This window comes from Aythya marila, assembly GCF_965140915.1.
Source record: "Aythya marila genome assembly, chromosome: 1".
Taxonomy (NCBI): Eukaryota; Metazoa; Chordata; class Aves; order Anseriformes; family Anatidae; genus Aythya; species Aythya marila.
Genome location: NC_139042.1, coordinates 101,803,876 through 101,823,340, shown reverse-complemented (window position 1 = coordinate 101,823,340; position 19,465 = coordinate 101,803,876). Strand labels below are relative to the sequence as shown.

General features: G+C 38.8%; 1 long non-coding RNA gene across 1 annotated transcript in view; it reads left to right on the top strand.

The window, feature by feature from the left end:
* Positions 1-575: 575 nt before the first annotated feature.
* Positions 576-19,465, top strand: part of LOC309891757 — a 34,147-nt gene continuing 15,257 nt past the window's right edge. The window contains exon 1 of the long non-coding RNA XR_014319555.1: positions 576-595. This is a non-coding gene — a long non-coding RNA (uncharacterized lncRNA). The remainder of the gene's footprint in view (positions 596-19,465) is intronic.

Genomic DNA, 19,465 nt, shown 5'->3' with positions numbered 1-19,465 from the left:
TGCTACCCGCTTTCAACATGCATGAACTTCATCTATTCAATGTCTAGTGCCTGCCTGATAAGCATGGGTTTAGTTTCTCAGTACACTTATGAAGTGGGAATTTCTGACAGTTTATGTTAAGAAAAGCTGAAGAACCAGGAGGATGTGACTTAATGTTCCTGGAAATCTCTATTGGTCAGCCATAAAAAGCAGGATGTCCAGACCTTAAGAGAAAGCTGACTGAGCTTCTGCGAGTCTTACTGAAGGGACTTTGCAGGACTTCAGTAAAATATTTCTTGCCTTCTGGTCAATTTTGCAGGATGTTCCCATTTGCATTACGTTTTCATATGACCATCCTATATTAATATTGCTTAGAAGGAATACATGTATGCAAGAGAGCTCTTCAGAGCTGTTGGAGGATATACCTAAAGGAATACCAGGGTAAAATGGATTGAGGAACACTGCTGCTGACAAAGCTGCTTCAATGCGTGACCCTACAGAAGTAAGAAATCAGCTGAACATCTTAAGCTTCAAAGAAGGAATCTCTATTTGGGACAGGAGTTGGGCAGAAGACTGCAAAGTAACAGCTGACCTAGAAGTGAAGTATATTGTACAAGTATGTAGTCTCTATTCTAAATGTATACCTTTACTCATAAGTTATTTCATTAGTCCTGAAATACAAGGATGTGAGTGGTGTCCTTGTAACACAATTGCTATTTTATTTTTTTCTGCTGCTAGTAATATGTTCTTATATCTATGCCTGAAGAAGAGGGCCTTGGAGTGCTTGTGGTCTACTGGGTCTGAGATCATAGCATTCTTCCTGGAAAGAACCTAGAAGGAGCTCTGGCCTTTCTTTTGCCCATGTAGAGCCTCAGCTTCCTCTCAAACTTTGTCTGCAGTTGAAAGGGAATAACTTTGTCAGTCAGTTTCTAGATAAAACCCCAAGACTCTTCACAGCTCTCATCTGCTGCTCAGGTGGACCTGCTGCCTGGTCTATCAGTGTGTTCATGAGAGAATTTACGGTGTTTTATGCACCATTTAGCTCCTGCCTAGCTGTGCTCAGAGCTTCACTCTGTCTCCCAAAGACGCTGTCAGACAGCCAGATATAATACAAAGCCAGAAGAATACTGATAGCTTGTCAAAACCCAGGAAAGATGGACTCTGAACTGCTAGAGGGAGAGCTCCTGGCTGTTGAGATGTATCTTGCTTAGGGGAAGTTTGTCACAAGTTGCTTCTGCTTTTCCTGGAAAATGCTCAGGTTGAACTTGCACTGGGATGTTGCTTTGGGATGTCACTGGCTGTTGATGCCTGCTCTGCTACTGCCCTGCAGCAACCATGGTTAATTCATCTCTTGAAGATGGGAATAAAAACTCACTGGAGCCCAGGAACGCAGTGGACCTGCATGATCAGCCCCTCTGTGTTGGCTTTGGGAGTCTGTTTTTTGTTTGCTGAGATGGTAGCTGATCTTTGACAGATATCTAAAGGAAATGGAAGTATGATTTAGGAGGCAGGATGTGGCTAGCAATAATAAAGGGCTTTTATTTGTCTCAGTGTTTTTTAAATGATTTTAATCTTCCCTCAAAAATAGGTGTATAAAAATGGAGAAATTGGCCTGCTTTAAATAGGAACAAGGTCCTTTTTATCTGTGCTCTTCCGTACTACCCTTCAGCTCCTGGTGCATTGCTCACTTCTGTCAAACTGAAATCTGGAGCAAAAATTCCCAAGTAAAGTTCGTGATCATGTTTCCTTAAGTGCCCTTTGCTAATCAGAAGTAACTGCGAAGTTAGAAGGGTTTCACTGATAGCCAGTTAAATGATTCTGCAGTCAGTTGCCGTTGTGCAGGATCATTCTCATGAGGATAATAAAAGCTCATTAAAAATGGAAATACCAGATTTTTTTTGCAAAATTTGTTTTTTTATTTTTAAAGTATCCTAATCACAGAGCAGAAAACCTCTCTCTTACACAGAGGGAAGATAATTTATATCAAACATTTGATGTTCAGTAATCAGATCGTTGATATTTGATGATAGGATTACATGCCATGGTATGTTTAAGTTAGAGCAAAAAAAAAAAAATTCAAGTCATGAATTTCCTTTTCTTCTTACAGTGAATGCTTTTGCCATAGAAATGAATTCCAGTATATCTGATTGCAGAAAGAAAGTAGGACTGTTCCACTAGTAAGCCAAGTGCATAATGTGTAGGAAGATTTTGATCAGAGTTTACTGAAATAAACCAAAGAACTACAAGGTTATGATTTTTGTATGCATTCTTGGCTTGAATTCTGTAGCTTTCGGAGATTTGTTTGTAACTTGCTGATTTTTAATTAAAATGACTTCTTTAGTCAATATCAGATTAAAAAATGGTAGCACAAAAGGGGTATGTTTTTTACTGCATGATAACCTAGTGTATGTTTTTAACTTTTAAAAGATAATTAGGAAAACCAAAAACCTTTACAACTCTCCTTTAAAACACCAAGCTAATAAGGTTCTCTTTGGGATGAACATTTCTGGGACAGCAGAACACTGACACTGGCCTAAGGGAGTACTTAACATCAGAGCCCACTATGAAGATGCGGTATGCTTGACTTCATTCACAAAGTGAAAATCACACCCACTTTATAAGTGAAGCTCATTAAATTTTTCCTTTTTTCATGAAGCATAAGCACTACATATTTTTATTGAAAGGAACTGCTTGCTTGGATGAATTGAAATTAACTGTTTTTCACTTTTATTAATTCTGTTCAGTGTTTTGCAAATCTCAGGCTGCAGGGAATTATTCACTATTTTAAATGTGAGCTATGGAAGTCAGCTGTGATTGTTCTCAAAACTTCCTCTTGTTTCATGACCAACCAAAGACATTTTATTTCTTTTGCCAGCTGCTAGAATAGTAATTCCTGTAATCAAGATAAGGATACTGCCACTGTGTTTTTTTTTTTTTTTTTTTTTTTTGTTTTTTTTTTTTTTTAGGGAAAATATCAGAAGATTAGGAACTCTTAAAATTGAAAACCACTTCCTTTGAACTTCCCCAGGTATTGTTCCTGTGTTGGTTAGGCTGTTTTAAGATTTACTGGGTTGGGTATAAGTTTTAAACCTAAGGAGTTTCTTCACATTATGATAAAGATCTTGGTATGTGTGCTTGGGGATGTGGAGACAGCTCTTGCTGAGCTGCTGTACAGTTTGTGGGGTTGTGGGAAGGGGCTTGCATGAGCTGCCAGAGAGCAACCCTGCTGAGAAATTCCTACTGATGGATTCTAGATTTGAACCTTTTTTTTAATTTCCCTCCCTCTTCAAGGATAACAGGCAGTTCATTCATAACCATTTTATGTTGTCTAAAGGATGTAAGTCAGGAGAGAAACAGCAAAAAAGATTCTTGGACAATTTCTTCAGGAGCTCAAGTCCACCAGGAAGTGGACAAAGTTGGCAAAGGTTTTATGACATGCTTCATCAAAAGTACTCATCAGCAGTGCTTATGCTGGGAAGTGCCAATAACTATTCCTGATACTGGGATTACATTGGCTAGATTAAATGAACCCTCAATCATCTGTTATCGCATAATGGTGTGAGGTGAGCATCAAGCACAGCAGTTTATTTTTATAGTGCAGCCACCAGTCTGCAGCTCCAGAAGCTCCTAGAATTGAATGTGATCCTACATTATTTCAGAAACAAAGGGTACTGAAGTCGTAACAGCATAACAATGACTATGAAAGAGTAACTTTGGTGTCAGTTTTTCACTGTTTAAATCACATTATTTGATCGGATAAAGCATAAAGCTCCAATATATTGCATCTATCAGCAAGATTTGAATATTTGTCTTACCGCAGAAAAGTTATGTTTTCACTAATCTTGGTGATCTCTGGTAGTATTTCTGCAAGTTTGTTTGGAAAAGTGTTTTGTGAGGCATAATATAGCTTAACACTATCAAGCTTTCCTACAAGAATATTTCGCGTTGATGTGATTTTTACATCTTTATTGTGAATTTGTTACTGTTTTGGGCTGCTTGATAGCACTGTGCTCTTTTAGAGCCGCTGCACCATGGAATTGAAGAGCAAATAAAAAAGTATTGCACTTCAGGCATCCTCATAAAACCACCCCAAACTTGTTCAGCCTGCTAACCAAACAAAATAAGGAGTGTCTCAATTACTTCCTCTTAACACAGTAGATTTTTCTTGTGGGCTTTGCCTATCTTATTACCCTCACACAGATATAGATTAACTAGATTTATTCCAACCTGTATTGATTTGCAGAGCAGTGGCCCATCTGCATTTGAACTGCCATCCCCTGAAAAATTGCTGCATCTGGTGGAATGGCATTGGGGAGTGAAGTAGTGAGAAATTTTAAAGAGGAAGACAAGCACAGCCTTGTAAACTTTTTATACACAACTACAAAGCAGCTTCCAGTTTTGCTAATATTGTTAGACATGTCTGACCTCCTCTACAGTCACTAGCTATTCAGCTGAGGGAGCTGGGTGTGTACAAAACTACAGCTGAGGTCAGAATGTAGGCTTATATCGATGCAGCCTTACTGACTTAACTGGATATGATTGAGAGCAGCATGTGGCCTGCTAGGCAGTTCAGAAAGCAGGCCGGGCATATTCTCTTATTCTTTCAATGAATAACTGTAGACCTCTCCATTCAGACCTTCAGAAGCTGGCTGGAGATTATAAACAGGTGAGAGGGAGAAAACTCTCTGTAGTCACAACTCAGGGATGCAAAACCAAGAGGGGGATAGGACTCAGAATAGAAATACTTTGCATACCTGATCTTTGGATCACATTTGAAGGATCTGAAATGCAAACAGGGCTACTTGTGTTAGGACAGCAGATGATGCATTTGCCCTCACTGTATGGAGGCTGTGCTGGCCTGAAGCAGTTCCTGTGAAGGTTTTGTCTGAACACATCGCATCACAATCTGCAATAGAGAAAGTTCAAATGTTTCATGAGCAACTTGTCCTTCCCTGTAGGAGGAAGAAGTTGGAATTTATGAGAGAAGGGCACTGTGTGCGGTGGGAGGCCCTCACATTGCCCATCATCGCACTGTAAAGTAGGCAACCCTACCACCTGAATGGAGACTTCTGAAATTGGCAGATACATGGTGCTTGGTTCTGGATCCTCCTCTGGATTATAAATCCCTAAAATCTGCTTGCATGAATGAAAAAAAAAAAAACTATATATTATTTAAAAAAAAAAAAAAGTGCTAAGCTAGGTTTTATCAGCAATACCTGACTAGGGAAGAAGAAAAAATAGCATAGCCCAGCAGCCTGGTAGAGATTTCTGCTCCTGTGGCTGAGATAATGGAATGGCTTGTCAAATAATTCAGAATTACCACCTGAGTATTACGGTGGGGTGAAATTGATGTTAGATAAGTGTAAAAAGCCAAGAATGTAGCAAGGCAGATATTTTACATTAAAGTGCTTTACAGGTACAGGATGGAATATACAAAAGCTGTGCGTGAGAATGTTTTTAGCACTCTGCTGTTCATACACCTGCTTGGATTCTTAGTTTAAACTTTCCAAGTTAAAGACACCACAGTGATTGTAAAAGACATGCTGTGTTTTGTACCATCATTTATGGTTGTGGATTTCCTTCCATCTCTAAACTGCAATTAAATGTTCCTATCATCCTGTAAATTAGCCTTTCTCTTTTAAACATCACATTTGCAACTCTATGTTCATATAATCCTGTAATTATGTAACTATTTTTATTTCAGCACTGATTCAGCAATGTACTTAAGCATATGAATGATCTCTTTGAACCCAATGGGACTCCTCACATGCTTAAAATTAGGCATAGTTTAATTACTTTGCTAAATCATCAGTGATACTGATACAGAGATGGAAACAAAGGAGGTGGTTTGCATCTACTTTAGAAGTGTCCAGTTCAATAGTGGTGTTTAAGCTCTACTTTAACTTTCCTATTTTAAATATTTTCAGCTGAATCATAGTATTGGAGCCAGGTATGCAGACTGAATCATATCTTTTAAAACTACAGTTTCTCTAGAAGCAAAGCTTCTGAGGCAAAAATTCTGAATTATTTGACAAGCTTTTAAGAGGATCAAGATCTCTCTTGCCATCTGTGCTCTCTTTATATCGGTTGCCTTTTCAGGCATGTCATTGCAACTGGTGGCACACCTGCACCAGGAAGGGCATCTTGCACAAAAGGGGATCAGTGTGCTCTTCAGGGTTGAAACATGGTCTTACCCATTGCATGGGAAATTCTGAGATGGTGATAAACCATGATGCATGAAGAGGAAAAGGTGGGGGGAGGGGAGGAGGTGGGAAGACTGCAGCAATCTCAGTCTGTTATGCAACTTTTATACTATTGAAGAAAATACATGTACGTCTGCATCCTCATAAATTTCTAGTCGTCATCTATCCTAAAATTGTATATTTGCTAGGATCTATAATATTAATGGTTTAAACCAAAGCATTTCTGTGAGATCTCTAACTTTTATATCATATTGTATGAAGTAGGAAACTTGAGGCATGACCACTACATTGGAATTACAGCTCTTCTATATTCAGAAGTAATGGGACAAGAAGTACTCTTGAAGAAATTGGGAACACTGAAGAAAAGAATTAAATGAAACATTGCGAATTGCCTTTTGTAGCAGAATATGAAAGTCTGCACCAAGTATCTCCAATTTTCACATTAGGAAACAGAGGCAGACAGACAAAGTTCTTCAGAGTTAAGTACAAATAAATGATTTCTATGAGGCTTAATGTTGTAATAATTGTAAAAAGCTCTTGTTGCTATCACAATAATTTGCCCTAGCACAGAAGAGCTTTCAGAAAGCATGTCTTTGGTATTTAGTGCTTAAGTTACAAAAATATCAACATGCAATCAAAATTCTCTACAGCAGGGCAGGTGGGAACAAATTCTGCCCCAAAGTTAGAATTTAATCTTAACACAAAAAGCGCTAACATAAAAGATCAAAATACACTTAAAGACTCTTAGAAGCAGAAAAAAAAAAAAAAACATACAAAAGTTATAAAAGTTCTGTTTGTGGCTTAACATCCACTAATGAAGATGGACTTAACCCAGAGCTATGAATAATGAAAGTCTGCCCACACAAAAGTTTATGCAACATGGTGAAAGTCTGCAGGGAACCTGGATCTCAATTAAAAAGTCAGTGCATGGTTCCATAAGATGAGGACAAAAAGAAATCAGAGGAAGGTTATTTGTACTGCTTGACTAGGAGACCTATTTGGAGATGCCCACTGACTGAATAGGAAAGGAGCTCTTACAAGGAAAAGAGAGGGCTTAGAAAGATTTGGACATGTAGCAAATCGATCTATTTGTTTCAGCGCTTAGGTTTAAAAAACAGATCAGTCTGTGAAGAAAAGTACTGATTATTGGTTTCCAGCTGAAGTTCCTTGTCATGCAGGCTTCAGTGGTAGTGGCCCAGAGGTGTTAACACTGCAGCTAGCAAAATGACTAATGTACTGGGAGGCATTACTAGCATAATTTGCTATCTTGCACAGTCCAGCCCACAAGTTAACCAAAGGGTTTTTGCATGAAAACCTTACCTTCTGTCTGAATGTGTCTTCTTAGTTTTAAATGTTGATTTACAGATTTGCTTGGATGGAAAATAAATACCCTTCACTTAGTGAGATTTTTTTTTTTCTGAATTTCTCTAGCTTCAGCTACCAACCATGATATGAGTCAGTTAAATAGTTTTTTTTATATCTCATTCCAAAAGAAAAGATCGCTGAGGTGCTATATATTACATAGAAAAGCTGCTTTACCTTTTGATTTTCCAACAGTAGTCACCTCTGACTCTAGAGCTAAGCTACAGTAGGACAGGGAATCCAATTAAATAGCATATCTATAAGAAAAGCATAGCAATGTTTAGCACACAGAGCATATTTCAGCTACCTAGAAGCTATTCTGTGCAACACAAAGTGGGGATAATTAAACTCCAGTTCCTACTTACCTATGCAGACTAGAAGTAAATGCTGTTTTACATTAAAAACTTAGTTTTGCATGTGGGAGGATAGAACGTAGTTTGTTGTTATTAGTGTTGCTGTCATAAAGCACTGAGACTGCAGTGTCCCCACAATCTGGATGCTGCTACAGTGGATTTCTAGGCACTTGACCTCAGTGGAGTAGGGATACAGTCTGGCTTCTCACACGCTGCTGTAGGAAGTGCTGGATACCACAGAGGGGATGCAAAAACTATACAGCTCCTCAGTCTGTATTCTGTCTAAACATAACCTTAAATAAAATAACAAGGACATATCAGATATTCTGCTTTTCTTTAGGGCTTTGGGGTTTACTCACAGCTGCGTGTCTTCCTCTGGTTAGGATCCCAAATTTAATAGTAGTTCTCTCTGTTACTTTGCAAGAATAGAACAAAGAATTGTTTTCTTTTTTTTTTTTTTTATTGTTGATGGTTTTTTTGTTGTTGTTGTTTTTTGTTTGCTTTTTTTAAAAAAAAAAAAAAAAAGAACTGCTCAATAGCTGTTTTTGTGTGTTTTGTTGCAAGTTTTAACTGGTGAGTGCGGAAAGTTTTTGATAATGAACGTGTACTCTCCTCTTTTTCAGAGATACAACTACTTTGGTTATACAGTTACCTATATCACTTGCTTTCTTAGGTCTTCCACAGTTCCATCAACAGGGATAGGGATTGTGGCTCCTTGCCCCTATGCTTCCTTTTTCGTGGAATCTCTTAGGTGAGGAGAGGAGCTCTCAGGAGTCCTTTGCAGGACTAGCTCTGGGATCAGACCAAGCTGCTTGGGACTCTCTTCAGACGGATCCTGAAAATCACCATAGATTCCAGATGGAGCTTTCTTTCCCTTTTTTCTCCCTTGGATAACAGCCATTATCCTGTTGATCAGGCCTTTCTCTTTCTTGTGAAGCAAACAGGCTGAAAAGGCCCTTGCAGAACTGGATTATTGGTAGTTTGTGTGACAAAGGGTGGTAACAGCATCCCATTTTTTACCAAGCCTGCAGCTGCTACAGTCTTAACACATCCACGTCTGCCATTGGCTGTCAGGTGCCTTCTGAGAGTGTCTACTGGGGTAAGGGTATAAGATGCAAGTAAGGATGGATTTATAGTTGATTTAATGGCAGTACGTAAAATAATATCTGTTGATATTTTGCTGGGTGGTTGTCTTTACAAACACAGGTACATGTCTTCTTTGTAACTTATTCTTCCTTTCTTTTCAGTGCTCTTCTCCTATTTCAGCTCCTTAATGTTCTCAAAACATCCTTCAAAATTGTACTCAAGTTATATTATGGGCAAACATCTTTATAGAAATTAAAGGACAAAAGTTTCATTAATATTTATGAATAACTGGGATGTTGCCCTTTGATAAACCATCTATAAACATTAATACAAGTGACCATTTAATGTAAACACAAGTATGATGTTCTAATTTATTTTCCGTTTCCCTCTGTTTGCTAATTCATTGATTTATTAAACTGCCTAACTAGAAAAAAAAAGTCTCTGCAAATAACAATTTCATTTATAACACACTTATAAATGTTTAATACTAATAGTTTAGGAATTGAAGGATGAAGTTCTGTTAGAAAGATGCTATTACCTGTGTGACATGATTTTCCCAGTTTGCCCTTATCCTCCCATTGCTTGAGAGCAATAATTTTAGCATGATAATCTCTGACTTCCATGTGCAGGCCAGGGATGAAACAGCTCACAACAGCCTCCTACACACCATGTGTGCTACTTTTGAGTAACCAGTATACTCTAGGAAGAAGAAAAATACCTCAGGCCCCCAATGTGCACTGTTGCCCTGGCAGATGTGGTGAGACATAATTAATGTAAGGATGGCATACATCAAAATTTGTTTGTTCTGCTGAATTGTATACCTTGCAAGGTACAGGAATTTTAAGCTCAATGCAGCTATTAGAATCCTGCTGGCATTGCTCTGATTCCTTACTGCTTATTATGAAATTATTCAGACTTGTGAAAAACATCATATAATGATGACTCAAACAATGACTTGTTATGCTAGATCTTCCCAACACTCACGAAGCTGTTTGTTTTTGCTTTAAGAAAGGGAAGTGAGTCCAAGTAGTTGTTCAGCTCCTGCACTTTATGGTCGCTTAATTTTTTTTTATAATCTAAGTTTGCTGTTGTTGGTCACAGAATTATGGTGAAATTATAGTAAATATTTTGCTAGCCTTTGACAACAGGAGGGTGGTTTCTATTTGGGTAGCTTCATAGTGTGGCAAGACTGCAAGCGACAGCTTCTGTTTTGCTTTGCTTATGAAATACACTGGAGTGGAGAGCTGGGACCCAGTGATGTGGGGTTTATGAAGCATACACAAGCAGATTCTACCATGATCAGCTCCCAGAATAAATCTATTTTCCTAAGCATCCAATAAAAAAGAAGGGATGAGCTTTTCCCACTCTGAGCCTCTTCATTCCACTCATTCTCAACTAAGGATAGTCTGCTTTTTCCTTTTATTAAAAATATGAGACCTAATTTTCCCCATCATTTGTGTTCAATGAGCCACTCCATTCCTGATGTGACTGATCTTAACAAAGTTATACCAGTAATATATCTGTTCTAAAGATTTTCAGTAGACTGTTTTCTCCTTTTTCCTCCATGCACTTTTTTTTTTCCTTGCAGCTATTGAAGTGGTAGCATTCCTATTTTGTGTTATAAATACACGGGTATTTTTCTTCATGTGCTTCAGAAGATCTGTTTACAACACACTGATACACAGCCTGATTACTATGAGATCTTAATTATAAACCATTAGCAGTATATTATCTTCAATCTTCTGAATAAGAATATACTTTAGTTTCACAATACTATTAAGAAAAACAGTGTTACTTTCTTTCACGTGTGTGTGAACAAAAGCATTCACTTGTTAGTAGTCAGTTATCGTCCCTGCTCTGTGGTCAGTATAGTTTGCCTCAAGGGGTTTATATGACTTGATTAAATCTTTTAACCATTAGAGCCCCAAACTGCCTTAGTATCGTTTGTGAATATACCTTCCACGGGTCCAAATAAGCCCTTGTATTTGATAGTCCCCTGGCTGAGATTCTCAATGGAAGCTGATGAGGGCTTTTAGCAGGAGCACCTGTGTGCTCAGAGGCACCAAGTATTTGTGTCCTGAATGCTACAAAAACAACACTGGTATTTTTCCAGAGGCCATCTGGTAAAGATTAAGAACTCATTTTAGTCTTTGTAAAACTTACAAATAGAATTAAAAAGGGACAATGGATGATTCTGAAAAAAGCTTGAAAGAAAAAGAAAAGCAAACAGCCCTGAAATATTTCTTGTTCATACTTAGCTGCAGCCATTTGTTCAACACAGTGGAAAGCGATAAAGGGAAAAGTAATGTTCTTAGGCTGTTGTCACATAACAGGGAGGAGCCAAAAAGAGCAAATAAGTGAATTGCAAACTGCCCACAAAAGAAAGAAATGACTCGGACATTTATATAAATGCACTGGTATATGAAATGAAGAAAAATGTGCCAGTTGACTTTTGTTATGTACTGTTTCCTTCTTAATCCAAGAAAAGTTTTTTTCAAAAATTGTAAGCCAGCTACCAGCTGCAAAATTGACTTTTCTACTTAAGAAGCTGTTGTAATGAATGTGAGCTTTTTTTTTTTTTTTTTTTTTTTTTCAATATTATGGGTACTGCTCAGGCATTCCATGCAAGTAACTTTCTATTTACCATCAGCACTCCAGTGAGGTTCAAAACTGCTGCCTTGTAGCATAGCCACAGGGGCTCAGATTTTCAGAATACGTATGTGATGCATTTTTCTTGAAAAATAATGGAAGATTTCTGTCTTCTGTCTAGAGAGCCTCAGCCAGGACATTTGTTTCACAGGCGTACTCAGTAAAGCACTCTAGGTATGTAATCATCCAAGATGTCTTATAGACAAGGAATGATGTAAATGTTATTACACAGGTGTTTTGCTCACACTGACGGGCAGATACTAATCGCATTGCAATTAATGGGACAGTGATGTACACTTAAATACACACCTGAAGAGTGAAAAGCAGGGAGTGATGAAAGAGGGTTTTTATAACATCTGTGCTGTTTAATTAAATTATTAAGGGTGCTCTCAGCTCGAGCGCTCTGGGTGTACAGCACTGAGTATCCAGAGGGCTCCACGCACACCCCAGAGGAGCACCCTCAGGCTGCCACCCACACCCCAAAGCCTCCACCACGGTTGCCCCCAGAAAGGCTCCTGGCATTGTGCTGCTGCTCCTGGGTCCACATTTACTCCCTAACAGTCTTGCAGTCCAACAGCAAGGCGCCAACCTGGCCATACCCCAGCCCACCACAGGCCTCTTCTGCCCTCCCTCCTCAGACTCGGGTGCCCAGGACCTTGCAGTGGTCTGAGGCTCTACCAGGAGCCTCTGCCACTTGGGGCACACCAGGATAAGGGCATTGGGTCCCATAGTCAGCCCCAAATTGTGCATGTCCTGTGCTGGTGGTGGCAGCTCCAGTAGGGGAGGACATGGGCTGCCATGGCTGCTGGCAGCAAGCTGGTGCTGAGCGCCAGGAGGAAATTCCTGTCTCATTCAGAGTCCCATACTGAAAACCTCATGGACCTCTGTGAAAGCAGATGGTTTGTATGCGAGGCTGTGTTTGGCCATGTGGGCTCTTACAGCCCCTGACAGAGGATCGCCGCTCCCCACATACACATGGATTTGCACTGGCAAAAGCCTCAGCCTGTGTAGAGCACCCACAGGCCTTGGCTGGCAGTCTGTCTGTCTGTCTGTCACACAGCTGGCATGCTCTGGTGGTTTGTCAGTACTGTGAACTCAAACTGAAGCATATGCTGTCTGCTATCTCCTGATCCTTGAGCTGATCTGTAGACATAAAGGGAGGGGAAAGAGAGGTAGAAATGGAAAACTGAAGAAGTAGATTCGCAGACCCGAGGGTAGTAGCAGTGTTGTTTTTGTATTCCATGGCTCAAATCCCTATTTGAATGTTCCAACCCTCGGCTTCTGGGAAGTACGGAGTCAGGGATACCATCCCCAACAGTACGGGGATTCAGACAGTGTCAAATGACATGTCATGATAAATAACACTAAAATTTTGGAAGATTTTCCATCCTGTAACACAAAGATCTAAATATCTTAAATTTTATCTGAATTGTATGTGCATATGCAACCTTTTTCTTCTTTCACTACCCAACTGAAAGAAAATGGCTTTTGCACATCTCCATTGTAGACCAAATAAAAGGGAGAGATGTTGCTAGAGAGGCTTTTGATCCTCAGACTTTTTATTACACATAATAATATATAATACTTTACAATACCAGTCATGGTGTGCCTCTTTATGCAAATGTTTATGAAGTGCCTGATGTACATCCAAAAGGATTAGCACAGAGGTATGCTATTCTTTGAGTATCACTTCATTAGGGCTTCTGTAAGCGTTATGACTCAGAGGAAAAGTTGTTGACAATGGCTGCCTACAGTAGCATCCTACTTTCTTTCTGCCTGTAAGCTGTCCAAAGGGAAAGAAGAGGATTTAGTCTGTTTTTTGAAAAATAAACTAAAATTTTGGTCAGGTAAATTAGTAAAAATGGACTTAGATTGTGTGTAGTGGGCACCATGCAAACAGGACTAAATTTGCGCCTATTCTAGAAGCACGAAGATTTGGAAAATATTTCAATGATAGCCTTCTCTGCTCTGATGAAAATAGATGTGAATCTTAAGTTCTCAAACTGCTGTTATAAAAATTAAACAATAAAATTATGGTAAAAGTGAATATCTTCAGATTATTAGTAATGTTAAAAAAAAGGGCAAAATTTAGTAGTAAAAATTCTGCCATCCCACTTAAACACAGCATAAATTGTTCATTTTCATTTATTTAATGGTTATGGTGCTTGCAGCTGCTACCTATTCATAGGCATTGTGCCTTACTCTAAATGCTCCTCTCCAACCTGAATCTGAAGCTCTGGAGAGCAGGCAGCAGCAGAACAAGAGTTCAGTCCATTGCTATATACACAAACATGCTAGGACTGAACACGCTGAAAATGTTTCTTTGTGTGAAACATCAGGGGAGAAAAGGTTGCTTTTCACATGGATTTCTTTTCTCCTTTGGGATTTTTCTAACACTTTGTTTTTAATTCAGATGGAAAAATCTATCTGCCCTTCATTCCGGTTGCTTCTAATTCCCCAATCACTTAACTCTAGGAAAGCTGCAGACAGAGGAAGGAAGTAGAGGGCAAGAAAGACACCGAGTTTACTGAATACAACAATTGTTTTTCTAACCCTGTGCATGTGTGTGGATGCTTGGTTTGGAAGGCACACCAGAGGGAAGACAAATCAATAAAAGCTGTTCTCACAGGTTTGAAATTAAACATTTATAAAGCATTGGTATAAGGGAGGTTTTGACTTTATCTGTTTTACATGTTTTCACTCACAAAAATTCAGTTTTGATGAGACCTTTTTCCAGCTTACAATAGAAGTTATTTTTTAGAATTTCTTTGTGGTTTTTGACATGACTTTCAAAACTGACCAATGATTTTGATTGAGGAAAGATTTTTATGTAAATATTTTAAAGAACCAGCTTTTTATTGCCGTCACAAGGCAGATAATTTGATGATTGGTCTTTCTGTGGTTCAGGAAAAATAATGTAGTTGAATAATGTAGTCAATATAGTCTTGGAATGCATTTCTTCTAACATCTGTCAGATGTCAACTAAAATGTTTTAATTCATGCAGTAATGTCTTTTTTATCATGTAAATTGTATTGAGTCTACTTTTGATTAACTTAATTAAATATGTTCATAAACTAGAAATCTGAGGAGCTTCAGATGACAAAATTATTTGATGAGCTGCCCTTTGAGTCAATCAGCATTATTCCATTGGCAAAAAAAAAAAAAAAAAAATGTAAACAAGCAAGGATCAAATTAATACATAAAGCAAAAGGAATGGATGTTGTTGTAATTACGGTTAATACATCTGGACAAAAGGTGAGTTCCACATCTGCCTTAGGTCTCTACAATGGCTCAGCTCCACATGACATAAAGGGAGAGGCATAGATTTAGGCAGCTCTGCCACATGTCAAAATAAATTTCGTAAAACAAAGCAAATTAAGAAGGCATGACATTGTAAGGATGACACCAGCTCTCTGGGTGTGAGCTTCAAGCAGTACGGGAGAGGAATTGTATCGCGTGCATATCTGGCCAACACATCCTCTGAAGTGAACATAAAGCTCCAGAGCTGAGCTTTGCTCTGGACACTAAGGCCTCTGGTGTTACACTGATGCGCAAGGTAGAGATGCCTGACCTGGTTCTGAGCAAGAAAGCTGCAGGAGGCAGATAGGGGAGTCTTAGTACCCAAACCCCAGAGAGGCAGGGCACCATGTTCTCCATCTTGCCCTGGCTGTCATCTCCAGAGAGCAAGCGTGCTCTTTCTGAGCTTCATCTCTGTCAGTCATGGCACAGGGTATGTCAGCTAAGTGCTTGTAGCTCTTAGCTGGCCATCTGCATACTGAAGGTTTCTAAACCAGCCAAACATGAGGGAGGAAACGCTGAAAAGAGAAGCGAAGGAAGAACGTTGTGCTTCAGAGATGCTGCTTACTGAATATGCTAAGGAAGCATCCTAAATCAGACAAAAGGATGTAAAGCATAAAATGGTCTTGTACTACCTACTACCTCAAGGAATAGAGGTACTTTTTTTTTTTCCTTTTTACTTGGTGTTCAGTATGTCCAACAGAATTTGGGAGAATTTAAGCTAACTGGTGTTTTGCCCTAAAAACAAAAATATAGTAATTATTGAAGTTGAAATATCACTTTTGAGGGGAAATCATTAAAGAATGAGCACCTGAAAAGAGGATATTTTAAGGCCACCTTGGCAAAGAAAACTTGCTGTTCTTGGAGAAAGGAGGCCATTTTTTGTTTTCAGCAATAGGTACTTTAAATGTCTGATAGACTGGTAACAGTATAGGTACTTGGTGTGAGGAGTTCTTGAATGATCCATCTATTGATTCAATTCAAAACAGCTGTAGCATTTTCTTTTTTTTTTTTTCTGCCTATACTCATTGAAGATCATGTCTCTTGACCTTGCTAAGTGGAGATATATTTGCAAAGCAGCAATGCTTTAGATTTTATTTTGACAACAGAATTTATAAGTCATACCAGCATTAAGATGAAAAGCACCCTGCTCAGTCTTGTTGACCAAAAATTCTTTTTTTAAATTGCATTCCAAAGTAGAAGATGAATCCTGGAAGCATCTGGTTACACACAAGAAAACGTTTTGTGACTCAGTTCCTTTGACTTTCAAATATGCACCCAGGTAAAAGGCGTGCCCAAATTTACTTTCATTGGTACTGCCGCTCTTGGTGTTCTGACTGCACCACCTGCATATTCATCCTTTTAAATGTATTTAAAATTCAGCCTTGGATTTGAATACATACAGATTGAAATTCACTTATGATACAGAAAATAGGTGTGCTAATGAATGTATTATGGTGCCTAAAGATGAACTGAGTAGATAAGTAAGGAAGAACATAGAAGATGAAGGGTTAAGTGATGATGTGAGCAGAAACTGAGCTCTATATTGTAGCTGTTATAAACTGAGAAACCAATATAGCTGCAAGATGTTTTATGACTTGAAAAGCTATTCATTCTTTACATAGCATTACCATTAGTTACCTATGTAGGTTGTATTAAAATAAAGCCAGGAGTTAACTGAACCTTACATTTTATAGGTGCACGTTTAATTAAATTGTATGTTTTATCTGTAGTAATAAAATACGAAACTCATCTGAGTTAACACACAGCTTTACACTTTTAAGGTCTGAAACATCTCCAGCATCTCCATTTCAGGCTGTTTGGTATATGAGCCATAACATCCATTGGGGGAAAGTGCTAATCTCTGAACCTTTTCATTTGCAGCTAGAAAGCTATCCTGCTCATCATGCTGATGCTGTATTAAGCAAGTAAATAAAACTGCTTCCTGTTCTGGAATGAAGTGAACCTACAAACTCAAAAGAAAATTCCCCTGCTAATCATTGTAGAGCACTCAGCTTTGCATATTATTTAAATCTAAAAGCACCAACACAGGATAGTACTGTGAAAATATAGTCAAGTGATCCTGAAAGACACACAAATATTTCCTGTTGATGTTGGACACTTTTACAAAGGCAACATTACATGAAAAAAAATCTTATTTAACCATATGCATGTTTTTTGCAGTGTTTTGTTTCTAGACTTTGTTTTGAGTTAAGTCTTTCATATTTCCCCCTATTACAATAGCCTTACAAGCACTTTTTTCTTTTTTTTTTTCCAGGTATAACCCCAGAAAAGGCTTATTTGTAGGAATCAGTATGTCTTATTGCCTCCTACCACATTTTTGTTTACAGAAAAACTCAGCTTGCTTGATGGGTACTTCTAGAGCATGATTTTGCAAACTGAATTTCCAAAAGTTTAGGAGGGAAACCAATGACCTGATCTGTCACTGCTCTCTTGTCATAGGGCAATCACTTGTCCCTTACTTCTTCTGAAAAATTATAAAGTCTAGATCCTATTTAAGTTGCTGTAGAGTCCCCCTTCAGGGGGCTGTCTAATGAGGTTGTCTCAATTTGGCAAAGCTCTGCATTCAGCTCCAGAAGTATTCTGCTGGTATCACAGTGTTTACAAGGAGCAGGCTGGGAAGTTGTGTGCACTACCACTATGTCTGTCCTTTGTCTTTGAGGAGCCTGAACTGGACAGGCACCTGCCAGGCCCTGTCTGCCATTCCTCTGATCACAGCTCAGACAAAACGCCTGCTCTGATCTCCAAGAAGGATTTAAACCCAGAATGTCCACTGATGGGCATAGTTATATTGTGTGGAGGCCACTGCTAGACCTTGTTTGTCCAGGCTTTGTGACAGAGAGCTGGGTTGGACCCTGAGTACTGAACATCTTAGTTTTAATAATTCATTAGAGTTTGGCCTGTTTTCGCTTGCACATAGACAAATCAGGACTTACAAAAGCATTCAGATCACTGCCAGTACGTCCTGGTAGATAACCCTACTTGACACATCTGTTGAGCTCTGGCAGCACAAACTGTACAAAACTTTTAAGGTAGAATAGATGTAGCTGAAAGTTATTTATATTTCACTTAGCCAAATGTGTGTGAATAAGGAGTGGTCTGGACAAAACAGACCAAGAAGTATTTCTTCTGAAATTGGATGTGAAACATCTTTACAGTACCTTAGTGTCTGTGAGAACTCAGGAAGATTTTCATGTCTGCTTCCGTTGTTGAGGTCAAAGACAATTTATAAGGACAGGTCAGCAGAAACCAAGTTATCTCATTTTCTCTACAGGCCTGCTGTATTTTGTATACCTTTGACTGAGCTGGGAGAGAAAGAAGGAAATAAGTTGTTTGTTTTTATTGTTATCTTACGATTAATTTTCCAACTATAATGGGTTTGCAGTGGCTTCACAGCAGCCATGTAGCTGCTAAGTTCCCCAGAAGCCAATGGAGCCAACAAAAACCTCTGCTGAAAGAAAGCACTGCCTGTACCCTGGAGATTATCCGTTATTAAAACCAGTAATGATTTGTGTTCATCAGAGGGCAGAACACATCTATCACACAGATAACCTTTCTGTTCTGCCTCTCTGGAAGAGTGCTTGTAGGTGTGAAAGAGATTGTTGAGGACTCTGTTTTGGAAAGCCTGGGCAAACATTTCTAGCTGAAGCATAAGTCTTAGTCCCTCATATACAAGTTTCCATTGCTTAAACTCGTTTACTGCGTAGATAGGCAAAAATGTGTAACTTTATAACTTTGATTGTAATACACATCAGTATCACATCATCAGTCTATGGCACTGACGATTATTTCACTTTGGGGATGTGGAAATATAATAAATATATTGATATTTCTTTTTAAGGCTATTAGCCTTGTGAATCTTTAGATATATAAAACCGTAACCTGACTCTTAAACAACTACCTTTTATGAAGCAAACACTACTTCACACAATCATTCCCAAAATAAATAGTATTACATTGGTAACAGGAAATCACAAGTCATTTATGTTAAGGTTTGGTCCTTGACTGTAAATTATCTTTCAGCAAAGATTGTATTCTTTCAGCTATCTGTAATTGCATACTAGGTTTGAACTTGAGACTTTGGGTGTCTGTAATAGTAATGCATTCCGTGCACTTTTGGTGGGCAAAGTTACATCTGGGATTACATATGGCTTTCAATTTAGTTTACACTCAAGAAGAAGAGAGGAAGCAAGGATTATTTGAAGAAGGAATATTTTGTTATTGTGCCTGACCAATCTGCTTGCTCTCCATGATGAGATCATTGGCTCTGCGATGAAAGAGAGAGTAGTGGGAGCTGAATACCTGGACTTTAGCAAGGCCTTTGACACAGTTTCCTGCAGTGTTCTTTTTGCCAAATTGGTGAGATCTGGGTTGGGTAAGTAGACAATAAGTGACTGGACTGTTGGGCTCGAGGTGTGTTGATCAGCAGTACAAGGTCCAGCTGATTACTAGTGGCATGCCTGAGGGGTAAATAGCAGGGCCAAGGCTGTTACTGGCTTTACTTACAACATAGG